This window comes from Pelobates fuscus, chromosome 1 (assembly GCF_036172605.1).
Source record: "Pelobates fuscus isolate aPelFus1 chromosome 1, aPelFus1.pri, whole genome shotgun sequence".
Lineage (NCBI taxonomy): Eukaryota > Metazoa > Chordata > Amphibia > Anura > Pelobatidae > Pelobates > Pelobates fuscus.
In genome coordinates, this window is record NC_086317.1 from 260,715,120 (window position 1) to 260,732,465 (window position 17,346).

A 17,346-nucleotide genomic window follows, 5' to 3' on the forward strand; every position below is an offset into this window, starting at 1 on the left:
TAGAGATCCTTCCTGGGTCATTGCTGCCTAAAATGCATCAACACATTCAGTGTCTCCACCCTCTGCATGCAGACACTGAACTTTCCTCATAGGGATGCATTGATTTAATTCATCTCTATGAGGAGATGCTGATTGGCCAGGGCTATGTTTGAATTGTGCTGGCTCTGCCCCTGATCTGCCTCTTTGTCAGTCTCAGCCAATCCTATGGGGAAGCATTGTGAGTGGATCAGGCCATCACTTCTGATGATGTCAGCAGGCAATGGGGCAGGTCTAAAGGAAACAGGGACAAAGTAAGCAGCTGCACACTTGAATACAAGTAAGTTTTTACTATATTTAGAGAGGCAAGATATGAGCATAGAAAAAAACTGGATTTAAAGGCACACCCAGAACGTACATTTCTAAGTAGTGGTGGTGCCTCAAAAGACCAATGTATATCCAAAAAACAGACTAAGACACAGTCACACCCTACCAATCTACTATAGGTGCCCCTTTGTAGCTGACCACAGGGAAGCATAAATTGAGTAGAGTCAATGGAAGTGGTTTAAGCAGTAGGTATTGCAGTTAGCATGTTAATCTCCCACGTTAATATTAGTGTAGGACCCACCGATAAAGTAGTGTTGAGCTTAACACGATATGGCCATATGGTAGAACGTAATCTCCATATTTGTTTATTATGATAGGTGATGTAAAACTGTATTTTTTTATTTTATTTTTATTTGTGTGTGTGAGTTCACTGTTCCTTAGTTTGTATTTTGCACATATGAACCTAATCTTACCGCACATTCTGCAGCACATATCTGAAGGGTTATGACCCATATGAAATAGGGAGATTGCATGACATACTATCTGAATAGAGTCATAGAATTTTGTTCTTGCAGAGAGACACATAGGGAAGATTTAGCGATCGATTCCCAAATGTCAGTCCAGTCATTGCCCTCGATTACCCCCCTAAGGTCAGCAGGCCACCTAGCAAAACAAGCAAGATCCCTCCAATCCAACACCGAGGTAAGGGACTTATAACCCAATTAAATAATCCCATTAGGTTGTAGTTCACAAGAATAAAGGGATTCAAATGAGGTGTGTGACAAAGTAAATATTTTTAAAAGGGGGATATAAAATTTAGATTTCCAATGTGTTGTATTGGTGTAGATAGTATAGCAACTATATGTCCTACCTGTAACAACATGATGGTTGGAGGGCATATGTTGGCAGAAAAAACATGCTAGAGTATGGTATTCAAGGTTATTAAAAGAATGCTCAAAGGTTTTTTCCCTTGTCGAAAATCTCCAAGCAAGAAGCAGCATGAGAAGCATTGTAGAATAAGCCCTCTGTCTTAAGGGGCAAAAAATGAATCCTTTGGTATCTATTCTGATGACAGAATCTACAATTAGTCTGGGGTGAATATGGACAGACAATGTCCCAAGTTATAGTCGGAAGAAATTGGTTTTCAACTTGCTTACTAAAATTGTAGGTTTTTGATTTCACACTTGGTGTTTATATTTTTAAATACACCACTGATATAAAAAGGCCTTCTGCAATCTGCACATGATGTAGCTATTCGATGATGTTCCTGAGCCATACAGATATTGTGATAGTGGTATACAGTACTCTGATTGTCACATTGTTTGGGCTGCTATTATAACTCTTCAATCTTAAATGACAGTTTGTAGCCCATTAATATCCTACTCCCACTGCCTCACAGTTACACACTTCTTAAGAGACATTAGTCATTCTGGGAAAAATAACTGAATTTATATCTATTCATTTATATATGAAAATAAATTATTTTGTCAATATTTAAAAAAAAGAATGTTGATCATTATTTAATACTCATCGTCATATGTTGGCATACTGGCATGTCAAAGAGATCTTGAGTCAGGTTGAGCAGGGAGATATGAAGAAGACTACTGGCTGAATAGGAGCTTGTGTATTACTGAAACAAATGTGTATGACATACAACCCACCTGAAGAAAGGTATGCCCTGAAGTCAAGGTCTCCGTTGTCATACCTAAAGCAGGTGGGGAAAGAAACATTTCCCAGGCATTGCCAAATTCTTGGGCAGAAATATTTTTAAAATATGAAGGGTTAGAAATGACATCTCCAGCACCTCTAGCCATCAATACAAGACTGCTATATAACATGATAGTGTCAGCAATATAAACATGTATCCCTGACACTATAGTATTAAACTAACTATTTAGGTCCTATGCCCCCCTGTCTGTGCAGTGAAAAGGTGAAGGTGATATTACTCACCCCTTTCAAACGCTGCACTTTTCTTGCTGTGGCTGGATCCACCTGGATCATATTTAGCATCCTTAGCCAATCTAATGCTTTTCGCTAAATGCTAGGAAGCACCTCTTGTGGCCCTCTGACTCTGAGTGACTGCCACCAGAGGTGTTACTATGCTTTTTTCTGATAAGAACGTATTTACTTTAAAAAACATGCAGGGACTGGGTATAGACACCAAAACCACTACATTAAGTTGTAGTGGTTCTGGTGACTATAGTGTCCCTTTAACTAGTGAGTCCTGAACCAAAAGCATTTGCCAAGTTTACTGAGTTGGAGATTTTATTCTGTATTGGCCTAAAGTCTGCAAGTTTGCTGTCAACCAATCACAACTTGATGGTTAACAGTATTTTAAAATTTCTGAATTTGTTAAAAAAATTTCCCCACATAACCTATAATATATATATATTCCCCACATAGCCTATAATATATATTATATATATATATATATATATATAAAGGTACACACTGATACACACTGATCAATCACAACATTAAAACCATCTGCCTAATATTGTGTAGGTTCCCCTCTTGCTGCCAAAACAAGTCTGATGTGTCAAGGCATAGGCTCCACAAGACCACTGAACATGTCCTGTGGTATCTGGCATCAAGACAGTGGGAGCAGATCCTTTAATGTCCTACAAGTTGCGAGGTGGGGTCTCCATGGATCGGATTTGTTGTTTAACCCCTTAAGGACAGATGACGGATATATTCCGTCATGATTCCCTTTTATTCCAGAAGTTGTGTCCTTAAGCAGTGGTGTATCCTGGTTTTGTGCTGCCCTAGGCAGGACAAAACTCAGGTGCCCCCCCCCCTCCCCCCGCGCCACCCCCACCCAACCTTTCCCCCCGCCCCGCATTCTAAATACACACACACACACACACACACACACTCGCTAACAGACACACTCACACACACTAACAGACACACTCACTAACAGACACACACTCACTCACAGGCAAACACACACTAACAGACACACACAGTCACACACTAACAGACACACACACACTAACAGACACAGACACACACACTAACAGACACACACACAGACACACACTAACAGACACACACACACACTAACAGACACACACACACACACACACACTAACAGACACAAACACTAACAGACACACACACTGACACACACACACACACACACTAACAGACACAAACACTGACACACACACACTGACACACACACACACTAACAGACACAGACACACACTAACAGACACAGACACACACTAACAGACACAGACACACACTAACAGACACACACACTAACAGACACAGACACACACTCACCCACCCACATTAACACGTTTTTTTTTATTTATTTGTAACACATTTTTTTTTTTTTTTTTAACACTTTTTTTATTTTTTTTAACAAATTTTTTATTTATTTATTTTTAACACATTTTTTTTAACACTTTTTTTTACATTTATTTGTAACACATTTTTTTTTTAAACACATTTTTTTTTATTATTTAACACCCCCCCCCCCCAGCCTCCTTACCTTTGGGAATGCTGGGGAGGGGGGTGTCTCTTCCTCCCTGGTGGTCCAGTGGCTGCTGGGCGATCGGGCGGGCGGCCAGCGAGGGAGCACTACCCCTGAGCTGTCTGCTCAGCTCCCTCGCGCGCCTCAGAGTGAGGCTGGGAGCCGGAATATGACGTCATATTCCGGCTACCAGCCTCACTCTGCGACGCGCGAGGGAGCTGAGCAGACAGCTCAGGGGAAGTGCTCCCTCGCCGGCCGCCCGCCCGCCCCCCCGTGCCGCCCGCCCAGCAGCCCGCCGGCATGTCTGTTAGCCGCAAGGCTAACAAGACATTTGCCCTGGGCATTTGGGGGCGGCTTTTTTTGCCGCCCCCTGGAAAATGCTGCCCAAGGCAAATGCCTTGTTTGCCTCGCGGCTAATACGCCCCTGTCCTTAAGGGGTTAAGTTCATCCCACAGATGCTCAATCAGATTGAGATCTGGGGAATTTGAAGGCCAAGGCAACACCTTGTACACTTTGTCATGTTCTTCAAATGATCTTTGAACAATTTTTGCAGTGTGGCAAGGTGCATTATCCTGCTGAAGGGGGCTGCTGCCATCAGGAAACATCATTGACATAAAGGAGTGTAGGATGTTTGCACAATCTCTAGGTATGAAGGATAAGAAATACGACTGATACATGTCAAACTAACATCCACATGAATGCCAGGACCCAAGGTTTCCCAGCAGAACATTGGCCAGAGCATAACACTGCCTCCGCCGGCATTCTTTCTTCCCATAGTGCATCCTACATTGTGTCATGGATGTAGTGTGTATTGTATGCAGTGTGTGTATTGAATATATTGTCTGTGTGTGTATAGTGGAGGCAGTGGGTCTAGTGGATGCCGTGTCTGTGTAGTGGATGTAGTGTCTTTGTATGTAGTAGTGTCCAAAAATTTGGTCCGGACATTTTTTTATCACAGCGGCCCACTGAAATGGAGGCAGGGCCAGATAGGGTGTGTTTTGTCATCCCCAATGACAAACAGGCCCCATCTCAAAGTAAGCATGTTGGTTCAATGCTCTTCCAGGGCAGACCATGCGCAGAGCACTGCTGAAGAGCTTTAGCATGAGAAAAAGGCCCTGTATTTGTTCTGCACAGCGCAAGCAAATTTAGTAACGTGCTTGTGTTGTGTTTGCGTGAAACTTGTCTCTGGTGTCTCCATAAATGGGATACAAAGACAAAAATGTCAGGAAAGAGTACTGCGTATGTGCTTATGGGATTGGATGCGTGTAGAGTGAGCTGATTGTGGTGTGGTTTTGTGTTAATAGGTTGGTCTCAGTCATGTTGTGTTTGTGATGTAATGTAATGTATGTGTGTCTGGGTGCTATAGAGATTGTGTGTAGGGGATGTAGCGAGTGTGTGCATACGGGCTGTAGTATGTGTGTATAGGTGATGTAGTGTGTGTGTGTTTGCTTACAAGGAATCTAGTGTGTGCATAGGGGATCCAGAGTGTGTATGTCAGAAATGTAGTGTGTGTGTGTATAGGTGGTGCAGTGTGTGTGTGTGTGTAGGGGATCTAGTGTGTGTTTGAAGGACCCAGAGTGTGTACAGGAGATCTAGTGTATGTGTGTGTAGAGGATTCAGAGTGTATATAGGGATCTAGTGTGTGTATATGTGTAGATGACGCAGAGTTTGGTAAGGGATCTAGTGTGTGTCTGGAATGTAATGTTTTTAGGGGTGCAGTATGTGTGTGAGGGGTTCTGTAGTATATATACACATATATGTTTGGAAGTAGTGTGTGTGTGTGTGTTGCAGTGTGTTTGTGGGCTGCATTGTGTGTGTGAAGGGTGTGGTGTGTATGTGTGAGGGGTGTAGTGTGTATTTGTGAGGAGTACATTGTGTTTGAGGGGTGCAGTGTATGTGAGGGGTGCATTGTGTGTGAATGTGTGTGTGCTGTGTGGGTGTGGGTGCATTATGTGTGTGAGGATGCTGTGTGTGTGTGTGTATGTGTGCACCGTGTGTATGTGCAGTACGTGTGTGTGAGGTGTGCAGTGTGTGTGTGAGTGAGGGTGCTGTGTGTGACTTGTGCAGTGTGTGTGAGTGAGGGTGCTGTGTGTGTTAGGGTGCTGTGTGAGGGTGATGTGTGTGAGGTGTGCAGTGTGTTTGAGTGTTGTGTGTGTGTGTGTGTGGCAGCGCTCCGGATCTCTCGAGAGGAGATAGAGCTCTTCCAGGTCCTGTGGTGTGTGTGAGTGAGGGTGATGTGTGAGTTGTGCAGTGTGTGTGTCAGGGTGCTGTGTGTGAGGTGTGCAGTGTGTGTGTGTGTGTGTGGGTGCTGTGTGAGGGTGATGCGTGTGTTAGGGTGCTGTGTGTGTGTGAGAGGATGCTGTGTACGTGTGTGTGTGTGTGTGTTTGGCAACACTCTGGATCTCGCAAGAGGAACCCAGCAGAACTGCAAGATAGATCTCCTGCAGGTCCTCCCTCCCTCCCCAGCCGGCGGCCACATGTAACTGCTTGATCCTGTGACCTCCCCTGCCAGCCTCGACTCATGGCCATCGCGGCCATGATGGCCAGTACGGGCCTGCCATGTAGTGCATGTAGAGTGTGTGTAGAGTTGGATAAATGCTGGTGGGGGTGAGCAGATTAAATCGGGGTTATCCCCTCTTCCTGCCTCTTACCTGTGGTCTGGAATGGCGGGACTGTGTGAAGGTGACAGTATAGGTGGAACAGTGTTTAGGAAAGGGACAGTATAGTAGGGCAGTGTGTAGAAAGGTGACAGTACAGGGGGCAGTGTGTAGGAAGCTGACAGTGTGGGAGGCAGTGTGTAGGAAGGCTGTGGGACAGGGTGTGGTGGTGAATGTGTGGAGGGCAGGGTGTGAGAGTGACAGTGGTGGGAGACAGTATGTGAGGGTGACAATGACAGTGTGGGGGTGACAGTGGTGGGGGGGCAGGATGTGAGGGTGACAGTGTGGGGGCAGAGCTGCAGAACAGAGGCTTTCTCCGGGCAGACTAATGGAGGGGCCCCTACCTGGCGGCATATGTTAACCACTTCTCAAATATTTTTCGATGCATATGTTAATTTTAAAGATATTTTGAGCAGAGCATTTGTGGTGAAGGGATAGAAGGCAAAATAGGTGATGCATGAGGATAAAAAGATAGGACATAGTAGATATAAGTCCAGGTGAACATACTACAAAACTTAACTAACACACATGCATTCTACCTGTTGGGTGCACACATGATGTATACTCAAATTAATACATTAGTTGGACATTTCCATAGCAATACATATATGTTTTTATAGTGTGTTATACCTTTGCATACAAGTTAATAGGGACAACATAAATTAAACAGACATGTATATAAAAGATAAGTAACAGGGTTGGTATTCCAGGAGGAATAAGCCAAATGGCAAATGATTTAGGTAAAACTAGAAAAATGGTCAGAGCTGTGGCAACTGACATTTACTGTGGATAAGTGCAAGATAATGCACCTTGGACGTAAAAACCCAAGGGCACAGTATAGTAGAAGATGATTCTGCAGCCAATGAAAGGTTGGTGTTAAGGGACTATTTATCTTTGCTTGTTTTTATGATGCTATTCCTTATGACTATTCTTCTTTATGTATAACCTGAAGGTTGACAGAAGTTGACATAAGGGTGGAAGTATAGTCAAGCTTCACATCCATAGTCAACTTTGTCATCAGCCTTCAAGTTAAAACTGATCCATATTTTGCAAATACTCCTAAAGTGAGAGATCTGGTCATGTGCCAATTGCCATGGGGTGCAGTGGAAGGTTGGTTTTACTTACCTGACTTTGTTCTGTTGTTCCCCTTCAGCTCCTGGCACTTCACCTGCAATGAGCTGCATCACTGTTATATTCTCACTCAAGAGTACACTGAGGTCTATGGAGGATCCTATGCGATTGCAGGAGCCTCCATAGATTGAGTCCTGGATGCCACAGCATTCACTTGTTACAGCTGCTGGGATTAGACCGAAGTTAATGGTGGTGCTCTGCTTTATGTCAACTTTTGTCAACTTCTGACTTGTCCATAAGCCAAAGTACTTCCTACTTTGTCTTATTGTACTGTTGCATTGTACTGGAAATTCAATGAAATAGAAGGATTAAAGGACCACTCTAGGCACCCAGACCACTTCAGCTTAATGAAGTGGTTTGGGTGCCAGGTCCCTCTAGGATTAACCCTTTTTTTTTTATAAGCATAGCAGTTTCAGAGAAACTGCTATGTTTATAATAGGGTTAATCCAGCCTCCAAATCCTCTAGTGGCTGTCTCACTGACAGCTGCTAGAGGCGCTTGCGTGATTCTCACTGTGAAAATCACAGTGAGAGCACGCAAGCGTCCATAGGAAAGCATTGTAAATGCTTTCCTATGAGACCGGCTGAATGCGTGCACAGCTCTTGTCGCGCAGGCGCATTCAGCCGAAAGGGAGGATCGGAGGCGAGAGGAGGAGGAGAGCTCCCCGCCCGGCACTGGAATAAAGGTAAGTTTTAACCCTTTCCTCATCCCAGAGCCCGGCGGGAGAGGGTCCCTGAGGGTGGGGGCACCCTCAGGGCACTATAGTGCCAGGAAAACAAGTATGTTTTCCTGGCACTATAGTGGTCCTTTAAATCTTTATGAAATACTGAAAAGTGACAGATCTACTTTTGTACTCACCTCCATTCAGTGTTCATTTCTGAAAGCGGCACATCACAGTTCCTTGATCTTAACTCTCTCGTGATCACAAGATCCAGCTGAGATCTGTCAAAGCCACAAGATTCGCAAACAGGCATGAAGTGTACTTAAGGCTTAAGCATGATTCCACGTGCAAGCCCATGGAAGGGCAAAAAAATAGCATGTTTTGTCGCCTCCATCTTAGACTCTTTAAGATGGTGGCACTGTGAAAAAAAAAACCTGGCGGAACCAGCACATTAACAAAAAGGATAAATTGCACCTGTCTGGGACAAAACAGTGTGGAATGGATTGTGATTAATTGTGATTAATGGAATGGAATGTTGAATGGCTAGTAGAAGACATATAATAAGCATTAATCTATATAGTTGCTTTCTGCTTTGTATTCCACATTTACAGTGGCAACAAACTGCACTTTGAAGTCATTGTATGGCTATAGGCTAATTCTTGTATTGTCTACATTCTAATGCATAAAGTGGCACATTTTCATCCCCTCTGCAATTAAAAGAAAGAAAAAAACACTAATGAGGTCAGGGATTATCCCATGTCAGAGTCCTCCTGTGTATAACAAAAAGCCGGTTCAGTTAAGAGTGTGTCTGCTTGTTGAAAACAAGAAGGAGAAGGTTTCCAAATATCAGAATCTGGAACCATTAGATAATGAAGAATTGATGAAGGATACAGAGTAGTTTGGTATTTCACCATTCAAATTCTGAACCAAGTCTTTGTGAATATGATAGTTTGAAGGGACAGATTTCAGAACTTTAATTGGGATTTTCTTTTGATATAATTTCTTCCTTAAATTTGTTAAAGGGATACTCCATGCACCTGGGCAATTTTGCATATGCATATTACAGCACCTGGTAAATAACCATTCCAGCGCATTTCTGTTCTTGCAAATTAATTTAAAAATAATTTCCCAACCCTGGTCCTGTACACTAATCTTGTCAACTGTCTCTCAGTGGCGGAATTAACGGAGTTTGTGTGGCTGCACATGGCCCGCAAGCTGAGGGGGCCCTTTGGGTGGCCCATGTATGTAGGGCCATCCTCTAGCGCAGTGGTGGGCAAAAGGTAGATCACCATCTGTCGTACAACTCTATTTGACCATCCTTACAGGGTTGTATTTGTGAGCAGTGTTTGTGTGTTTGAATGTAATTATGTTTGTGTATGGAGTACATGTGAAGGGGTGTATTTTTATGCACTATTGCCACTGGAATACAGTTGTATAATTCTATGTAATGTTTGTGTTTGAATGCAGAGTTGTGTTTGTTGTGTTGGCTTTTACATACAGGTGTACCTTTGTGTACATACACATACACATTGACACACACAGATAAATATAATGATAAACCTTGACACACATATACACACACTGATGCATACACACACTCAAACACACATATAGACACACTTACTCACAAGCCTGGCTGTGCTGTCAAAAGACTGTGGCGCATGACCAGACCCCTGTTCAGAAATACCCATTGGGTAGCCTAAGTGCATGGGCCAACAGATAGTGCTTCACCCTGCTATTTACCAGCGCAACTTGGACCCTATAATGATAGCAACTCTGGGAAAAATTACAGCCTGTCACTTTCTCCCAGCTAACACACAAAAAGTCGCATGGGAGGGAGAGAAGGGGGGCAGGCCGGGAGAGCCAGCCCCTAACTCCCATTGGTTTTGGCCAGCACAAGCCACCCATCTGCAGCCAAAAGAAGGGAGTGTGGTTACAATTTTGACCAGCATATGTGCCTGTATGTGTGTTTCTGTATGTGTGTATCTGTGTATCTGTATGTGTGTCATTGTGTCATTCTGTGTATCTGTATGTATGTCAGTGTTTGTATCTGTGTGCCTGTGTATTTGTATGTGTGTCATTATGTGTGTCTATGTGTCTGTTTATCTGCCTGTGTATCAGTGTGTGTATGTGTATATTTGCTTACATCTCAGCATTCAAACACCAACATTATGCACAAATACACCCCTACTTTCAAATGTCAACACTGCATTAAAACATTAACACTACTTACAAACACAGACCTGCATTCAAATGCCAGCACTTCATACAAACACACCCCTAAATTCTCTCAAACCATGCAAAGACATACTTACCATGCAAAACATACATTCAAACATACAAATACTGCTTACTATACAAGGATGTACAAAGCATTGTGGGAGTTGTATGACTGATGGGAATCCACCTTTATCCACTCTTGCACTAGGGCCTTGTCCACGTTAGTTCCGCCACTTCTGCACATATCGTAGAAACTTTGTTCATTGATAATGACAGTGTGATCACTGTTATACACAGCAAAGTAACATCTCATTAGTTGGAAAAAAGAATGGCCATCACTTGCACAAGTGAATTAAAACTGCTGGCTGCAGCCTTGAATTGAATGTAACATGTTAGCAGTAACTGACTGTTTATCTTATTTCCTAATGCCTTTTATTAATTTGACAAATGGATATTTTTGTAGTTAGGATAAACTGTATACAATTAACTTAGGAGTTGCAGAGTGTGTGCACTCCACACAAGAACCAGATGGGGGGGTTAGAGATATACTTCCCCCATAACGTCGCAGATCAAGTCTGTGTAATAGCTACAGAAATTTTAACAAACTAATAGATGGAGATAGTAACGAGGAACTCCTTGATCAATAGCCTATTAGAAGAGCATAGTGCTTTTGGTACTTGGAGTATACCTTTAAATAATAATAACCCTTTTATGATCCGTTATAGAGATATTGCATGTACTTTTAAATGCAAGATGGGTGATCTGGTCATTGACAAGCAATGAGCTGCTTATTGCTTCAGCACGAAGGGGTTGAACAACAATTTGGAGCTTTGGAGACAGCCCTGAAGCACACTAAAGAACCTTTTGAACCTGCAACGTTTGCTACTATTGCTGCTATTAAATGCCCATGTAACCCAAAATAAAACAAAGCAGGCAAACTCTGAAGATGTCAGATTCAATCATTTTAAATCCTTGTTAGTACGATGGATAAGCGGACAATATATTTTGCTTAATTTTTTAGAAGGCCCCTAGGCAGAAAAAGAGAAGCCAGGTTTCAATCTCATTCATCATCTGAAAATATAAATTGTCCCTTGGCAAGGATTAGAGCATTCCTATGGCTGATCGTCGCTTTGCACAAGATGTAGAAGTCTCTTCAAGGGAACAATGTGACACTATTTAAAGAAAATTTCTCAAGCCGGGGTTTGATAATTATCGTGACGATACTAAGATGAAAGTTTGACAGGGTCAGATTGTAAGGCATGATAAAGTCAGCAAAGCAGTTCTTTTATTTATTACCGGCTTTTAGAATATTAAGTTCAATTTCTTATTCCATCATACTTGCATGCTGTCTCTTTTTATTATAAAAACTATGTAGTGTCAAATATATAGGAATGTATTCACTAAACAGTAATTGCAATGATTTGAAATCTAAATGGAAAATTGCGGGCCAAAATAGCTACATTTGAAGAAAAAAAATCTACAATTTCAATGTTATGCTATTTTAGCTGCAATAGTGCAATTCTATTTTCATATCACTACAAGATAGTAGTGGGCAAGAACTGCAGGAGATCTGTAACCATGGCAATAGACAGGAAGGGAACCCAGGCAACTGAGATTTATGTGTATGGTCTTCTGTGCATATATGTGTTGCACTCCACAGCAGCTGGAATACCTTGAAATAGGCAATCACTGGCACTTCAGATGCTGTGGAATATAATCTGAAAAAAAAAATATTGTATGATAAAAAAAATGTACAGTTAATAGTGTGTTAAGGTAAATAATGACATTTTGGGTTTCTGGACACATCCATAAATCTTTTGACTTCAGTTCTCTTGTTTTAATTTGTCTTTTTGATGGTTTTATTTTCTATAGCACATTCTATATCACATTTATGCATCTCTTTATATACATATATACACGTTTATGTATGCTATACTCTAAGGGAACTCCTTTATTAGATACACCTATTTGTTAAATAGCAAACAGTGTATCATGTGGCTCAAATCTATCACTTAACATAAAAAATAATATACGCTGTTGTGGATTCAAATGTGCAATAAAATCCTCTAAACATGTTTTTAAGTGTTCTCTTGGTAAAACATAGGCAGGAAGCATATCACGTAACACATTCATTATTTCAGCTCCAAATATGATTTAGAGAGGAATGATAGGCTGACCAGGTGAATATTCTCTTCAGTCTGAATATTTATACCAGTAAGTAGACCGCATTCTTACATGGTGTAAGAACAACCTGCTAATAAGCTGTGTGTCGATCAATCCACTCATGCGAAACTGTGTTTATTCAAAGATTGGATGCCTAGTTGATAAATGAAAGCGATACAGAATATCATGTTTTACAATACAATACATTTGGAGATTTCATTGTTTTTAAAAAAAAGACTGAGCCTTGTTACCCAAACATTCTTCAGTCATCGTGATTTTGGATTGAACGTTGAAGCTGTGGCCAGGATCACAATCCTAACAGGCTTGGAAGCTATGTGCCCCATCTCTCGTGGTCTGACTAAAAGGAAAAATGCGGGGTGCCTAACGAGAGAACTTAAATTTCCATTGTAGGGTTATTCACTAAACTCTGAATTTAAATCTGAAAGGAAAAACTTGGGCAAAAAAATAGCTGTGATGGAAAAATTCTCCAACTCAGCCTTAGTCACAACTTGACTAGTTTTGCCTCAATTGTTGCCATTCGGATTTAAGATGACTTATATGAGCCTGCACATACAACATGAAACCTAGTCTCTACAAGCTGGGTACGTAGGAGGCCATTCATAAATACAGTTACATTGCAGGGTTAAATAAACAGGGACACTGCACCAAGACCACTTCAATGAGATGAACTGGTCTGGGTTCCTATAGTGTGCCTCTAAATCTGCTGATCCAGTAGCACCTATATTAATATGGATAAGTGCAGGGCTCGAGTCCTGCAGGAACGCGTGGGAACGGCGTTCCTGCACTTTTTTCACAGGAGGAACGCCGTTCCCCCTGCAGGCACTCAGGGGGCGGCAAAATATGCCGCCCCCAAATGCCCTGTGTTTCCCCTGTCATGGGGGGGGGGGGGGGCACCGGATTGCCCTCCTCCCCTCGCCCCCCGGCTCTCTCCCTGTCACACGCGGCGAGGGAGCTGTGTCCTCTCTGCTCCCTCTCGCCGCGCGCCGTTTTCTGATACAGGGAGCCGGAATATGACGTCATATTCCGGCTCCCTGCATCAGCAGACAACCCACGCGGCGAGAGGGAGCAGAGAGGACACAGCTCCCTCGCCGCGTGTGACAGGGAGAGAGCCGCCCACCGGGGGAGGGGGGCAGGCAATCAGGTGTCCCCCCCATGACAGGGAGAGAGCAGCCCACCTCACTGCAGCCCCACTGGACCCCAGGGACCCATCCATGCCAGCTTTCATAAAAGGTAGAGAGGCTGGCTGGGTGGGAAATGTTAATTTTAATAATTTTAATAATTTGTAGATATGTATGTCTGTTAGTCTATGTATGTGTGTGTATGTCTGTTAGTCTATGTATGTGTGTGTATGTCTGTTAGTGTGTGTGTGTGTGTGTATGTCTGTTAGTGTGAGTGTATGTCTGTTAGTGTGAGTGTATGTCTGTTAGTGTATGTCTGTTAGTGTATGTCTGTTAGTGTATGTCTGTTAGTGTATGTGTGTGTATGTCTGCTAGTGTGTGTGTGTGTGTGTGTGTGTATGTCTGCTAGTGTATGTGTGTATGTCTGTTAGTGTATGTATGTGTGTGTATGTCTGTTAGTTTATGTCTGTTAGTGTATGTGTGTATGTCTGTTAGTGTATGTGTGTGTGTGTGTATGTCTGTTAGTCTATGTATCTTTGTGAATGTTAGTTTATGTCTGTTAGTGTATGTGTGTGCTTGTGTCAGTGTGTGTGTGTGTGTGTGTATGAGTGTATTTACGTCTGTTAGCGTATGTACGTGTGTGTGTATGAGTGTATGTGCTTCTGTTAGTGTATGCATGTTTGCGTGTATGTGCTTCTGTTAGTGTATGCACGTGTGTGTGCGTATGAGTGTATGTGCTTTTGTTAGTGTATGTTTGTAAGTGTCTGTCAAATCAGTGAGAGTCTGTTTGTCATTTAGTGTGTGTGTGACTATTAGTGTGTGTCTGTCAGTGTGTTTGTGTGTGTCTCTCTGTCAATGAATGAGTGTGTGTCAGTGAATGTGTGTGTGTGTCAAATCAGTGACGTCTGTGTGTTTGTCACTGAGTGTGTGTGTTACTGTCAGTGTGTATCTGCCAGTGTGGGTGTATGTCAGAGAGTGTGCTTAGAGGGACACTATAGGCACCCAGACAACTTCAGCTCATTGAAGTGGTCTGGGTGCAGTGTCCCAGTCCCCTTAAACCTGCAAGTGTAATTATTGCGGTTTCTCAGAAACTGCAATAATTACCTTGAGGGGTAACTCCACCACTAGTGGCTGTCTACCAGACAGCCACTAGAGGGACTTTCGGGTGGTTAGGTGACCAAAAGTCGCCTAACTGATGCTGGACGTCCTCACCCTGTGCATGAGGACATCCAGCATCTGCTAAATAACCATAGGATTTTAACCCCATCAGTGTCGAGTGGGGGAGGGGAGGACATGAGGGAGGGGGGGCACTATAGGGAATTATAGTGCCAGGAAAACAGCTTTGTTTTCCTGGCACTATAGTATTTCTTTAAAAGGAGCAGGAAAAGGAGTCTAAAGAGGACGGGGTGGGTTCTTAATCAGGAAGCGGTGCGCCCTTGACAGGAAGGGGTGGCAAATTTAGATTAGGGGGTGCTCAGGTATAGTCATGCCTAGGGCAGCACAAAATTAAAATACACCACTGTGTGAGTGTCTGAGTATGTGTGTCTGTGAGTGTCTGAGTGCATGTGTGTGTCTGTGAGTGTGTGTGCACGCGTTTAAATATGCATACGAGTGGGTTTTTTTTTAGGGGGGGGGGGGAGGGGAGAGTTCCCACACTTTTTTCCCCAGGACTTGACCCCTGGATAAGTGGCAAGAAGTTAGTTGATTTTTCTAGTCTACTTTATTTATTTATAGTGTTGTAATTTGATGCTTTTAGGAAATTCTCAAGAACATGGTGTTGGTATCCCTTGTAGTCATGTTTTGTAGTGAAATCCTGCAGAGGGGTTTCTTTGCTAGCCTTATATCCAAAGACTAGTGGCCTCTGTGATGACAGATTCCCCTTCACCTTGGACAAATGGCAGTAACAAAATAAAGTATATTGTGATCCAAACATTCATTCCAATTTATTTGCTTATCCAAAAGGGAAGATCTATCTTCCAATCTAGCTCTGTTCAACCCTGTCAGGATATCCTCCTTCTGTCCGCATTTTTGTCAGATTATCCGATAATTCACAAAAATCTGTCATACAAAAGCAGTTCCTTCTTATGCAGAAGAATACACCCACAGGTATATTATTTATTGTATGCCATGGCTGACAACTTGGTGTAGGAAGTATTACATTTCCTGCCATTGGTTTCCTCTGGCTCTTTGTTTTCACAATCTGTCAATTTACTTTTGTCTTTGCTAAATTCAAGAAAATGATAACTTATTTTTCATGAGCAAATATGAATGTATGATTATGGTTATTTTCATTAAACCAGAGTAGCTGCTGGTCTAGCTGGCCCTAAAATAGTTCATTCAAACCTGGAATTTTGCACTGTGCCCCAACAACATCCTAACAGCAGATGGCACTATAACATGCCCCCTCTTGCTACACTACATACATCCACTTCATCATCTGTCACAGGCTGCACACCAGGATCCAGATTCAGTCTGCTTAGTAAAAAGGTAAGGAAAGATAAGTGAGACCAGAGCACATGGAATTTCAACGTTTGTTATTAGTAAGAGAAAGGGATTAAATACTGTGGAGTGTGCAGACTCGGTTGAAATATGTTTGCATTAAAAAAAAAGGTCTGCCATTTGCACTAGAAGAAAGGTATTCATTATTTTTATTTGTGGAAAGTCATTATTTCTCTTTCAGAATGCAATTGGAGATGTGTTCTTATAGAGTGAAAACCCAAGTTCCATGCTCTTCCTCCAAAATGACTTTATTAATAAAATAAATATGGTCAAGTGACAACAAAATGGCCTGTCACTCACAGTGTGATGTCTTGGAACACACTTTCCATTCCTGGCATCTTAAACATGACTATAGGTACAGATTTCTTATAAATGTGTATACGTGACTGCACATGTAATTTATCCATGTGTACCTGTATATAATGTGTGTATGATGGTATGTGTCTGATGGAATTATGTGCACAATGTAGGAAATGGTCAGTTGGTGTGTAAGTGAATTTTTTATGTGTGACTGATAAATATATGATGTTATATATAGGGAGCTATGTATCTGGGTAGGTTAAGTTGATGTAGGTGACTAGATATATACAGGGATGTGGATGATGAGTAAGATGTGACAAGCTGGTGGCTTTAGGTAGATGTTTCACTGGGTGGGTGAGAGGACCTGGGCTGCTAAATATATATAATTTAGGGGGTGGGTGAATATAATTAGTTAAGTGCTTGGGTGTATATATGATTAGTTAAGTGGGTGGTTGTATGTGTCTGTAAGGGGCTATGTGACAGGGTGTGTGGCATTGTGAATTTGCACAAGTGAATTAATCTAAATGAGGGCTGGAGAGAAACACCAGGTAGGTTTATGTTACAACCATGCACACTTTTAACAATCTAATTTGGTGGGCAATCAAAAAGATAATTCACAGAAATAGCAGACAGAGTAAATCTGAGTTCAAATGTGAGGAACCTGGGTGCACTGCACCACATTTACCCCTTAAGCTCACTCCCCACATGTGAAATGTTTATTATTGTGGATACTCTGTATCTTCCAGAGTGCCAGAGCCAGGACTCCTGCTGGGTGGAAAGGGCCAGGCTC